Genomic DNA, 13675 nt, shown 5'->3' on the forward strand with positions numbered 1-13675 from the left:
ATAACCATATTTTTATAGTGTTCTCAGGAACAATGCTAGTTGATGCCACTTCCTGTTTTGTCAAGGGGTGAAAGGTTGTGTCCATCACTTCCTGTGATGTCACTTCGGGGTGGCATCAAATGGCATTGCTTCCTGTGATGTCATCAGAGGTCAAGGGTCGTGTGATGTCACTTCCGCTTCCTCCGGCATTTTGGTGAAATGACATCCCTGCAAAGGGGTTATAGCTCTGCAGTGGGCATTTAGCGTTTAAACTTCCTGCTGGCTGGCTGGCTCGTGATAATTGGCGGCTATTAACTTTATCTTTGTCGCCATTGTAATGTATGCACCCAGGGGTGCCTCCGATCGTTTCCGCTCTAAGCAGGTGGCCCACAATCATCACATTGAAATTGGCCCCTTGCCATCTTGAGCCGGGCCTGTGTGTGCTGTAGTGCTTCTATTAAACATGAGTTATGCTCCCTGCTGGAAGGGAGCAGGGGTCTCGCAACAGAAAATAAGAGGGCTGGGGGGCCTCAGAGTTCAAAATGCCTGTCATCGACACCACTTTCTTCTAGACATACCCTGGCTTTTTTGCCCACTGCACTTTGCATGCTGGGACTTGTGGTTTGGAAGGTTTCATTGTAAGGCTGCCAATAAGTTCCAGCATGCAATATGTTGCTGGCAGAAAATACCGGATATGGGTGAAAATGCTCCAGATTACAAGGTGCGGGGAGGGAGGGGGAACTTGCGTTTGGCAAACTGTGCATATTCTTATCGTTCACATTATTTGGTGTAACGCTTCGATAACACACATGCTAGCAGGTGCAGAGAGCTGGTGAATGGGGTGTATCCTTAGATCGCCCCTTTATATGTGTTCTAAATATATACTCATACATGCCAACATTATTACGGCGACGCTAACCATGTTTTTCTCTTTGCATTTGTAGTCTTCCCAGAATGCAAAGAAAACAAGCATCGGCAATGCCAGCAGTTTGGGTTTTTGTGGAGGCATGGGAAAGGCACTTGCCAGGCCCTGCCGTAGTGATATTAACTGGCCATTGGTGGTACCAGGTGCAAAATGGTGCAAGTACCAGATCACCGAACAGCAGCACTTGGCAAATGCCTGATATTTTTTTTTGTTTACAAATCCGTTGTATAATATTTTATTTTGCAATATAAACAAATAAGATAACAATGACCAGTCGAATACCCGGCATTCAAATATAACACCATACAAGCAAATGCCTGATACTTAAACAAAAGCCTTACTACTTAAAACTGTTGTTTAACAGGACTTCAGTGAAGGAGACGCAGAGTGCTTATTAATCGAGTGGCTTAAGCCAGACCTGGCCAAGACATTTGTATTACATCAGAAGCCGGTTCACAGCTCCACATAAATCATTAACTTTCAGAAGAATGCATCGAAAAAACTCTGGCAGGCACTTCGAGCACAAAGTAGAATGGTAGGGCTTGATTAAAGCAAGCGCAAAGATTTCACCTGAGGAAGTGTTTTTGGTGGGATGGGGAAGGAACTGGGTAAGAACGGGAATAGGAATTAGCATGGCAATGGGCAGTCATTGGGTGGGCAAATAACCAAACAACACCTGCATGCTGCGTGTCCCTTCCCATACGCCACTTCTACCTGCACTCCAATGCAACAGTTTCGGCTTATAGGTGGCGCAAGCGTCTCCGAATAGCCAAAACTAAAAAGTGTTCTTGATGAGACCTTCCAGATGACATGGGAGTGCGCTTGCCACGGGAACAAATGCACTACAAGAGCCAAATCAACTTACTATCACTGGGTTCGATATATATTTCAAAATCCGTGTTACTCTCTACACCAGAATCCACAGGGTTAGAGAACCGTGGCCGGGCCTGTACATTCTTACAATTACAAATGCAAACCCCCGGAGCAGATGCGCCGTAATTATTGTGAATTTAACGCCAATCTGCCAACTTTGCACTTCAGGGCGTTTGAAGGAAGGCAGGCAGGCCATATTTGCTCAGCTGGACAGCATGTACGGTAGCCTGGAGTGCGCGTTCAGGCTGCACACGGTTTGTCCCCCTGTGAACCCATTGAGGCTGGGTGCGGAACTGAGAGGCGGGCAGGTCCGCGAACAGTCAGAGGCGATCTCGTTCAAACGCGTGCTAAGGACATGGAGGAAACATGTAACACGGGGGACCCATGGCACCAGGACAGGGCAGCGTGACACACCTAGCTGCACTTTTGCGCCGTGTTACTTTGAAGGCAGTGGTCACAGTGGCTGCCGGCCGAGCGCTCTACAAAAACTGAATTGCTTCTAGGCGCTTCAACGGTGCGTGCAGAGCACACCAGGACTGCTTCCAAATTTCAGGGCGGTGCTAGAACGAGAAGGCGATTCAATATGAGCGGGGGGGGGCACTTTGATGTCGTCGAAACAGGTCCCCCGATCCGATTGCTTGTAAAGCGGACAGCATTGCTGCGAGGGAAATCGCTCTGTGAGACTGGCAGACACGTGCCTCTGCCGGGCGTGTGTGCAATACTCCAACGTGCCTCTGCCGGGCGTGCGTGCAATACTCCAACGTTAACTGCCCAGCATGGTGGCCAGCGCCGCCTCCCCGGTGACACCCCCTGCGCTCGGGAGATGGCATCAGGCAGGCGAGGTGCGTGGATGCCTTCAAGAAATAGCAAACTGCATAGACAGGTGCTTCTAAGCACTAATCGTCTACACCGGGAAAACGTGTTGATGACAGCGGGTCCACGTTCACTTGGTTAAACCAGCAAAGAGGTATTTGGCCCAATGTGTTAATTGCCACACACCCCCTGCATGCATTTCCTAAACGACAGTTCCCAGAATACATGACCGGGGAATTACTTTGTACAATTATTAAACTGGTCAAAGGCAACCTCGTGCATTGAAAGGTCAGGAAAAAGAAGCAACAGCTAAACGCGTGTTCATTCGCCCTCTATAATGCAAGCAAACAAGGTGCCCTCCGCCCCCCTTCTGTGCGCGTCTGAACACCCCCCTCCCACCCCTATGCATGAACGTGAGCGCCCCTGGCAGAGGCGTGCAGCTGCTCCCCAGAGGATAACACACACAGTACCTGGTCCCTGGGGGGTGCGGGTCCAGCGCACCTAATCCACCGCGCAGAGTCACCGAATCATTCCAGCGAATGCCCACAAATTGAAGTATCTCGCAGAAACATCCCGAAATCCACAGACAACGTGTTGTTGAGTCGGCGAAGTCACTTGGGAAGTCACTTGGGAAGTTTGCGGTCCCCGTGTGGAGCCATGCGGGTTCCCTCCAGCAGCTCCCTGGCAACTCCACGCTGCGGGGACCTGGGAATGCTCCGGTGGGAGGCAGCCCAAGCCTCGACCGCTTTCCTTTCTAAAAAACACCCTTTTGTTTATTGGGAAACGTGCTGTCAGGGTTGTCAACTACTGTGCGAGGAACTTGAATGGGTTGCAGGGCTGAGCTGTTGTCATTCTGGTGCTGCCCCCGTGTGGCGGTTCGCGAGCACGGCGTCCTAGCGTAGTAGCGCACAAGGAGTGTTGTGTTCTCATACTTTGAAGAAATGTGGTGAATGGATTCACATGAAACGCACGAGGTGGCTGGCAAAAATCAAAAATAAAACTGTTTAACGGTAGTGCATAGTCGTTGGAGGATGGGTTCAAGAGTACTATAGTTGTAATAACGGCGAATTCAATATGATTGCACAATAAAGTAATGACGCAGTTAAAACCATCCAAAATAAAAGAGGATTGCAATCGGAAGTGAATCTGCACTGGAACATGCCTTCTTCGAGCCGCCATTCCTTGCTTCTCCATTATTCTTCTGTGAGCTCCCAGCTCTCTAACCAATCAGCAAGCTTGGAATGGAGGCGCTAACTGTTGGGGGCGGGTCAGAGCCCCCACGCGGTCCCGTAAGCCCCCTCACCCAAGGACTCACACGGGCACCAGTCCTTCCAGTTCGGGCTTCCCGGTCGCTCTACCGCGGCCGGGAACGCCCCCTTTATTTATACAAACTGCGGCGGCGTGATACGTCACGCCGCCGCGTGCGCCCGTCATCGGGCGGCGCCACACTCCTCCTTTTCCGGGAGGAACAACAGAACGCAATAACATTAACTTTATTAACCAGAAAATCACACATCTACTTTAAACGCTACTGCACACCCAAAGACAAAACCCCTTTAATGTCATCCACCCAGATCTGCTCACCCCAGTTCACTAGCCATTTGTCCCACGACATATTCGCTGAGGTAGGCAGGTTTCCCTCGCCCAGCCCTCTGGGGGTACCTCCTGCCTACCTCCGGCACGTGACGTCCTTCCACCGCCTCTCCCCGGACGGGGGATTCGGGCGCCGCTTCATAGAGGCCTCCGTCAGCCGGCGTGTCTGGTGGATCCGGTTCAGGTGGGGTGTCAGTTCGTGGATCACCCAGCTTCTTGAAGAAGCTCACGTTTCGGGTGACAGCTGATCGTCCATCCGAGGCCGTCACCATGGACCCCTTCACCGCCACTACATCCAGGGGCTCCGGTTCATAGGGGAGTGATAGCTTCCCGTGGGGGTGTCGATTACGGATGAGGACCTCATCCCCTAGTTCAAGTCGCTGAGGGCGGAGACCCCGGCGCAGGTTTTCTTGTTCAATTCGGACTCGCCTTTGAGCCTCTACCCGCTCATTGTCGATGACCCCCGGTTCTTTCTCCCCAACTTCCGGCAGCAGCCCCCGGGGGCATCTCTTGAATAACACCTCTGCCGGAGCCACTCCCGTAGCTGCATGTGGGGTGGTGCGGTACACCCGAAGGAACTGATAGAGGGCCCGTTGTAAAGATTGGCCCTGCCCTTGAGCAATCCGGAAGGTTTTGTTTAGGGTCCGCATCAGTCTCTCTGCATCCCCGTTCGCTCGAGGCCACAGGGGGGATATCTTCCGGTGTTGTATTCCGCAGCTCTCCAGCAGCTCGGAGAATCGCTCACTTTGGAAGGGCGATCCATTGTCGGAGCATAGGGTGTGGGGAAAACCATGGGCCGCAAACATTTTCTCCATCGCTACCACCACATGCTCAAAGGCCACTGAGTCAACAAACTCCACTTCGGGGTATCTCGAGTATTCATCGACTAGCACCAGGAAATGGGTACCCACTGATGTTGAGCCAAAGTCGGCGTGGACGATCTCCCACGGCCTCGTGCCTCGGGGCATGGCCTCAATGGCAGGTTCACGTTGCAGAGGGGAGGCCGCCTGACACCATACGCAGGCCGCCACAAAGTCATTTACCCTTTTCTCTAACTCTGGAAACCAGACCTTTGAGCGGAGCCGCGCCTTGGTCTTGGCGGCGCCCTGATGTCCATGGTGGGCGAGATGGATCACCTCTGCCACCTTTGCCTGTGGGACAACAATCCTGTCACCCCGGAGCAGCAGCCCAGAGTCCGAGAACGACAGCTCCTCCTTTACCTTCCACAGCTGCTCCAATACTATTTTGGCCTCTTGCGTGAGTCCGGCCCCTGCTTCGAGGATGGACTTCCATGACCCACTGTGCATGGAGTCTTTTAGAATTCGAAAGCACTCGTCCTCAGCTGCCGCAGCCTCCAACTCCTCTAGGGACATCGCGTTTGGTGTTGCCGCTTCCACCACCATGCGAACATGACTGTCCGCTTCCTCTCCGCAGGTGTCATATCCCTCTCCCCCGCACACTCCCGGGTGACGAGATAGATAGTCCGCGGCATTGTTGGCCCCGGGCCTGTACACCAGGGTAACAGAATATTCCAGGAGGGCGAGCATCCACCTCTCGATTCTCGCCGGTGGTTTCGAAGAGGAGCCCACCAGGATCGGAAGCAGTGGTTTGTGGTCAGTAACCACCGTCACCGGGCGTCCCAGGACGTAGAGCCGGAAGTGCCTGCAGCCCCACAGCACCGCCAAGGCCTCCCGCTCGATCTGGGAGTACCTCTGTTCAGTCTCAGTGAGGGCCTTGCTAGCATATGCTATGGGTCGAACACTCCCATTGCGGTCCACCTGCGTCAGCACTGCTCCCAACCCGAAAGGACTTGCATCGACCACGATTTCAGATTCTAATGCTGGGTCGAAGAATGCCATCGTGTCCTCCGCTGTGAGGGCACCCTTAATGTCCTCGAAAGCGGCTTGTTCAAGGGGGCCCCACTGCCATGGTGATTCTTTCTTGGTCAGCGCCCGGAGTGGCTCAGATCTCGACGCCAAGTTCTGGATGAACCGCCCACAGTAAGTTACCATCCCCAGGAAACTCCTCACGTCGGTCACCGACTCGGGGGCTTTCGCCGCCTTGATGTCCTGGACCTTTTTCGGGTCTGGCGACACCCCCCCTCCTTGAAGATGAATCCGAAAAACTCGATGGAGGAGCGCATGAATTCACATTTTTCCCGGTGAAGGGTGAGGCCCAGAGATTGGAGTCGTTCTAAGGTCTTTCCCAGCCTCCTCATGTGATCCACTTCAGTTTTAGCGAACACCAGGATGTCGTCGCTAATGTTAAGGACGCCCTCCAGGTCTGCTAGGGCGCCCCTGATGATATTTTGGAACACTTCAGCGGCAGACGACACCCCGAAGCTCAACCGCTTATATCGATACAGACCCCTGTGGGTGGTGAAAGTCGTTATGTACCGGGAGTCAGGATGAAGGACGACCTGGTGATAGCCAGCTCGGAGGTCCAGCTTGGAGAAAAATCGAGCCCCTTGAACATCCGCAATGATGTCATCAATCGTCGGTGTCAGATGCCGCTCCCTTCTGATCGCTTTGTTCGGGAGCCTCATGTCCACGCATATGCGCACTGAGTCAGGTTGCTTGGGCTTTCTGGCCACCACGATCGGGGACACCCAAGGGGTTGGGCCTTCCACTTTCTCGATGATATCCAGGCTCACCAGCTTGTCCAGTTCCTTATCCACAAGCCCCCTTAAGTGAAAGGGTACTCGCCGGTGTTTCAGTGCGATGGGTTGCACCGACTCATCGATGTGTAGTCGAATGGGTTCCCCCGTCATCTTTCCGATGCCGTTGAAGAGGGCAGCGTACTTGTCCAGGAGGTCATGTATATCCTCAAGGTGGACGGAGTAGGCGAAGCTCACGATCCCTAATGCCTCTGCAGCTGCACAGCTGAGCAAGGTATTACTGCTCACCGGGGTCACGTAGAATCGAGCCTTAATGTGTGAGCCATCATGTTCCACGTCAGCCACGAAGGCACCGTCCAGCAGTATCGGTCCCTGGCCCCCAAACGCAAATATGCGGGCTCTCGGTGTGGCCAGACCCGGGAGGGGTTTCAGAGAGTCAAAATGTCCTCTGGCCATCACATTGACGGAAGCACCAGTGTCCACGAGCACCGGGACTGGGGAGTGGTTGATCTCCACTACACATCTTGGCTGTCTCCTGCTTTTCCTTTTGAGCGTTTCTACGCTGGAGACAAAAAAAACGTTCTCTTCGTCTTCCTCCTCAGCTCCTTCCGCCTGGGGCTCGACCTCACCCTGCTCCACCTGGGCTACACTGGGCGGTTGGTTCTGGCGCGGAGTCCACAACCGTGCCTGACCCCTCGGCACCATCACTGGCATGGCCGCACGACATACCCGCGAGAAGTGATCGGCCAGCCCACACCTCCCGCAGGTTTTTCCGACCGCAGGGCACTCTGTCATGTGGGGGAGGTCATACCCGCACTTCTGGCACGACTCCCCACTCCTTCCTGCCCTGTCTCGGGGTCCTCCACCTGGGCGTCTCACACCTCGGCCACCTCGCCACACCACACACACTTCCTCAGGCCTCCCCGACCGAGACCCTGCTTCCATCTTGCTGGCTCGGGCCTCCGCTACCTCATGGCATCTGCCCAGCACCAGTATGCGGGGCAGCGTGATTCCTGGCTCTCTCAGGACCTGCCTCCTGAGCTTGCCAGAGGAGCATGCCTGGATCAGCATCGTGCGCATCATGTCATCTGCGTCTCCCCATGCACATCCGAGGGAGAGGCGGCGTAAGCGACCGTAGAAAGTGTCCAGTGTTTCCTCTTCCTTCTGCTTAGCCGAAAGCATAACGAACCTCTCATAGTCCACGTTCGCAAGGGGGAGGAAATGCGCGAGGAGTGCCGCCTTGGCCGCATCGTAGGAGTTATTGATGGGAGTAAGTGATTCAAATATTTCCTGGACTGCCGGTCCGGCCGAGTATAGCATGGTGGCAATCCGGCTGTCGTCATCCGTCACCTGAGCAGCCCTGAAATACATGTCGAGGCGACTCACCCATCTTCTCCATCGGGGCCCCATGCTCGAGGGTGGGCCCGATGCATCGAACTCAGGAATGGGCTGCAGGGCGGCATGGGCCGCAGGTGCGCGTGCTTGGGCCATAATGGGAAGCCCTGGTTGTCCAGGAAGCAGTCCTGCAGGGGCCTGGATCACCGGTGGAAGGACAGCCTGTTGTTGAGCAGCAGCCTGGCCACGATCGCGGGGACGTGACGCAGCTGCACCACCACTGTCCGAATCATCAGAGTCACCCATGGGTTTGAGCGCACAGGCACCCCCTATCTACTGTCCTGAGGGCCGCAACTCAAACTTCTTCCTCTCCAGGCACCCAACTTGAGGGAGGTTTGATGATGAAGGAGACAAAGAGAAAGCAGTGAATTCCCCTTGTCAACGTCCATATAGGCCTGGGGGTTCCAAAAATTGAGCCTAGGCACTGGATGGGCCTGTACAGGCCCTGTGATGTTGGTCCTTCTCCTGGCTTTCACACGACGTAAGAGTCCCAAAATTGTGTAAAAATGCACAAAACCAGCATGAGCATGCAGGTCATAACTCCCACTTCCAATTTTTCCAAAAATTAGGCCCGTGATGTACTCCCGCTCCAAACCGGAGCCTTGTGAAGTTTCACGGCCTACAAGACAAAATGGCCGCCGGCCGCGTGTGCGTCCCGCGACCCGGCATGAAGCGAAGCGATGCTTCGTTCCGCTTCCAATCAAAAATACGGAATAAACAATTTCACCGCCGGGCCCGGGTCTCCCTCATCACTCGTCGCCACTGTTGGGGGCGGGTCAGAGCCCCCACGCGGTCCCGTAAGCCCCCTCACCCAAGGACTCACACGGGCACCAGTCCTTCCAGTTCGGGCTTCCCGGTCGCTCTACCGCGGCCGGGAACGCCCCCTTTATTTATACAAACTGCGGCGGCGTGATACGTCACGCCGCCGCGTGCGCCCGTCATCGGGCGGCACCACACTAACTGCCTGTAAAGAAATGTTCCCCTTGTGATGTTCACACACTGGCCACTGATCAAGAAGGCGTGGATACGCTGTGCCACGGGAACGGGGGAAGACGTGGCTGCCATCGTTTCCCCTCCTCAAGCTCATACAGCTCTGGGGCCCCTCTAATGTGTGGTAGTAGAGGACCTCCGCCACTATTACAGGCCCTCCCCTTTGGCCCAGGACCACTAACTTCTGTGCTAGTCGCCTACCACACAATAGAGCCCGATGGTGCCGGCCCCAACACGTCAATGCACATCTAACTTACACGCTTTACTTTTACCGATATGAGACCGCATGACGAATAAGGTGCATTGCCTAAACTGCACCTTGAATGCATCAAGGCATCATTCTCCTCAGATGGGTAGCCTCCGATCTGGCGGGTGTCTCCATTACCAATGCCTGGAATACTGGGGCCTTCTTCCCGACCGTTCAATCCCTGGTCCCCCACTAGGGTTCACTCAAGGGTCTCTGTTTGGTTCTCGTCTGTGCACACGCCACACCTCCTCCTGTGTTACTGACCCAGCCCCCAACCCTCTCAACAAGTTATTGAACTTTTCTACGCTCACCCTCTACAGCCTCCAACAATACCCTCAAACCGCGGTGCACCGCCTCCATAATGCGGTGAATCGCTCCCGTTCCGATTCCTGCTCCTCTTGTTTTATGCTATAAATGCACTAGGCCTCTTCCCCCCGGCCAACAACTGGCTACCTCTGTCTCGCGATACTAAACCGTCTCTCTACACTTCCAAGCTCGCCGCTACACCACGCTATACACAACGCCACTCTCTGCAAGCTGCCCTGTGTGTGTATCCTCCTGGCTCCCCTCACTGGGCGCCCCAAAACCTAAGGACACTTAACAGTGGCTGGCTTCAAGTTTTTTCTTAACCATCTCCCCCAGTCTCAGAGGGCTACTATTTGTTATGGTGTGGGTCTGGCCATGGGACATTGTACCAGCTCCCCCGTCGGATGCTATGGGACACCAGCAGCATCAGGAGGTTGTAAGGGTGGGGGCTGGCCATGGACATCGCACCAGCTGCCCGATAGTGCTATGGGACACCAGCACTGTGTAGGCTTCAGTGCCTCAGTAGGTGGCAAAGCTGACCGTGCCGAGTTATACGGTCCGGTCTTGCCTGCTGTGCAGTGGGCCCCATGACACCGTGGCCTGCAGGCCCTGTGTATTCAGGGCGGGCCTGCAGGCCACAATATATGACACACACACCAATCAGTTAGTCATGGTGTCCGCAATGTTCTCCTGCACGTGCCTGGCAGGCTTCCTTTTATTAACTTGGGCCATGACGACATCATGGCCCATCTTAAAGGGGCAATACATGAGGGCGGGACCCGGGGCGATACACATCGGAGGTTTCACTACACAACATCATTCGCCCCTCCTCGACACCCCTTCCCCGGGCGTGCACATCTGTATATCTCTGCAAATATAAGCACAGAAAGTGTTTTTAAATCCTGTCTTGTACTGTTTACCTACTCACTGTTTCTGCCTCCTTTCCCACCAATGGTTCAATGGATTAACTACTATTGAAGAATGGTGTAAAGGCTGTACAGCACCCAGCAATGGGACTGCTCCAAGCATCAACATGCCCTCTTTACCGAGCTCATGGGCAAAGAAGCAATGTTCTGTTTCAATAAATAAATATATAATAAGAAATGCAAATACTCTATGCCATAGTTTGTTACTACATCGGTGTGCAAACTGCGTCAATTCAGAGGTTTTAAACTACGACTCCCATGATCCCTCACTGTTGATTAATCTGCCTAGGGCCGATGGAAGTTGTAGTCCAAAAATCTGGCCAGCAAAAAGAAAAGGTGCAGGCCCTCTGCTGTAGCAGATGCACCTGAGATATTTTTTGTGAGTTTAAGAGATTATATGTACTTTCAGGAATGTGTACACCCAGTTTATGTACTACTTGATTATATGCTGTGTACACCTGTAAAATAGGCACCCAGCAGCGGTCGGCTGGAGTTGGCACCAGCAAAACGAACGTTCATAGTCTACCACAGTGCCATGCCATGGGACTGGGCTCTCATTACTTATAGTTAACTTCAAAGTTATTTTAAGTGCAGTTTTATGAATGAGCTGCCCTTATTTTAACAAGGTGGCCTGGAGTTGGAAAAACATTGCCGCCATCCGTTTCGAAAAGATCAATGACAACAGCGTCATGGACACTGCACTTTGAAGGCGCAGAGGCTGCGTCACGCATCGACATCATGAACTCAGCGTGGGTCTGTGGCGCCAACACACTTGCCGCGCGCGGTGGCCTGGGAAAGAGGCACGTCCTCAGAGCAATGCAGGTCTTTTTATGAATTCCGAAATATAATGCATATTGGGGGGAAGTCGGGGGCAACGACCCTTTTGTTTTGTGTTTCAGAACGGTAGGTACAGCATGTACCTCACGTTTGACGCAGAAGGGGCCTGCGGGTTTGTTTTGTAATTTGTGTGAAAGATGTGTGGTATTTTGTGTGGCGTTTTGTGATTGTGTGCATGAGTTTGAAGCGCCTCCACTGAAGTGATAATAGGGGTTTCTGACACAACTTTGATGTCTCAAAGCAATTGTTTTGCAGTAGGCGCCAGACCCGCAATAAATTGACAATACATGAAAACGTTTTTACTGACAGGATTCAAGCACAGTAATTGAGGCAGGACAAACAGCCTCATTTTAAAGGGGGCGGAGCAGGAAATGGATGCTCTGCTTACTTGTGCAGCAGTGGCAAGACAGAGAAAGGGGCATAAAGAGGAGATTAGAACTCCGCCAGCTGAATGCCTCCATCTTGGAAGTGCACTTTGTTTTATGTGCGTGTGTGTCGACCACATCCAGCCTTGTCATGGAGATATTTTTCTAAATAATATATTAGTATCCAATTAAGGCCTAATTCACAGAATGCTGAGCGCGAAGCAAAGTGAAGGTGACGAACGGAGACCCGAAGGGAAATGGAGGAGGCATCCCGAAAACCGGGGCGTGGGCCTTCCTCCTTCCGCTCTCTCGTCCCCCCCACCCCCAAGGGGGCAGGAGAGAGGGGGGCAAATGTTGGAAAAAGAGCGCCAAAAGCACTGCCAAAGCCCGCGAAGGGCAACAAAAGAAAGGGGAGGAGCTTGGGCTTCATAAGCAGAGGGCGCCCGGCAGAGGAGCACTTGAGCTCTTCCAGCAGCCGAGCGCCCGCCAAACAGGAGAGGATTTTCGTTTGTTGTTCGTTGGAGAGGACTTCGTTGTGCGGCAGACTTTGTTTTTGCACCAGGGGAACATTGCAGCAGTTATTCACGGGCCACGTACCTGTCTCCGGGGTGAGGATGTCGAGGAAGGCGGCTTGTTGGAAGAGCAGAAGGAAGCAGGGTCGTAGCTGTGAGGAACCGCATCGGCCAGTCGCAGCTGGGAGGAGGCTGCAGAGAATTCGGCAAGGCGGGTCGTGTGGAGCAGCACACGGAGGAGCTGCCCGGAAGCCGAGGGACAGCAGCAGAGGACGAGGAGACGCGCACCAAGGAGTAGTCTGCATCCGGCGGTTCGCAGAAAGAGGAGGAAGCGCCAAGAACAGGGACGCGCCGGTCAGCTGTTTGAAAGGCTGAGCTGAGCGCAGTCCCGGAAGCGGAAGGCCCAGCTTCCGCGGTGCACGGCAGCAGGCAGACACGGAAGGGGGAAGCGGCTGCGGTGAGAAGGCAGGCACTGTCCAGCGGTGTCTGCGAGTGGGAGCAAGAAAGCGGGAAACACCCAACACAGCCCGGCCAGCACAGAGAAGTACTTGAGAAGGAACAGCTGCATTTGGGGGCACGGGAAAAAATCGGTTCAACGCAGTAAAGGGACACATCGGGTTGGGAGCATAAAGAGACGGCTAGGGCAGTTTTGAAGGAGGAACGAGCTGCGCGAAGCGGGCTCAACACTTACTGCACAGCAACCAATAAGGGTTGTGAGGACACAGGGCCAGCAAACACTGGTCAGTCCTTGAACTTCACTGTTCCAAAGAGAAAAATGGAAGCACAAGCTAGAGGACAGGAGGAGCAGCCGAGAGAGGACCTGGAGGCATTCCTGGCAATGCACGGATGGCTGGGGACAAGTATGGCACAAGCTGGATGCAGCAGATGGCATCACAAGTGGGGGCAGAGGTTGCTGGACGCAGCCAGAGACCTAGTTCACCTCTGTTGTTTTCACCAACGCCAGCGGAAGAGGCATGGGGGGAAGTGCACTCCCAGGAAGGAGATGGTCAGGACATTGAGGAGCTCGTGGAGGAAGACGAACCAGTCAGCAAAAGAAAGAGGGTGATGACCAAGAGAGCCAAGGACAGCCAGCAGCAGGCAGCAACGGCACAAAATAGGAGAGCCAACCCTAAGGGAAAAGGGAGGGCGCAGGAGGTTGCAGCCATACCGGCACCTGTACCTGCTGAGGCTCCAAGGACGATGGGAGGTCCTCACGGCGCACCTGTAGCCACACCAGCAGTAGCAGCTCAGGGTCCGACCACCTTGGAGATGGTTAAAGGTATGTTCATGGAATGTA

General features: G+C 54.0%; 1 protein-coding gene across 1 annotated transcript in view; it reads right to left on the reverse strand.

Moving 5' to 3' along the window:
* THSD4 (thrombospondin type 1 domain containing 4) overlaps positions 1-3352 on the reverse strand; it is a 1773455-nt gene extending 1770103 nt beyond the window's left edge. Inside the window, exon 1 of the mRNA XM_069624755.1 lies at positions 3061-3352. The gene's annotated coding sequence lies outside the window, so the exon portion shown is untranslated. The remainder of the gene's footprint in view (positions 1-3060) is intronic.
* Positions 3353-13675: the final 10323 nt, after the last annotated feature.

This window comes from Ambystoma mexicanum, chromosome 11 (genome assembly GCF_040938575.1).
Source record: "Ambystoma mexicanum isolate Mex_15411 chromosome 11, UKY_AmexF1_1, whole genome shotgun sequence".
NCBI classification, from domain to species: domain Eukaryota; kingdom Metazoa; phylum Chordata; class Amphibia; order Caudata; family Ambystomatidae; genus Ambystoma; species Ambystoma mexicanum.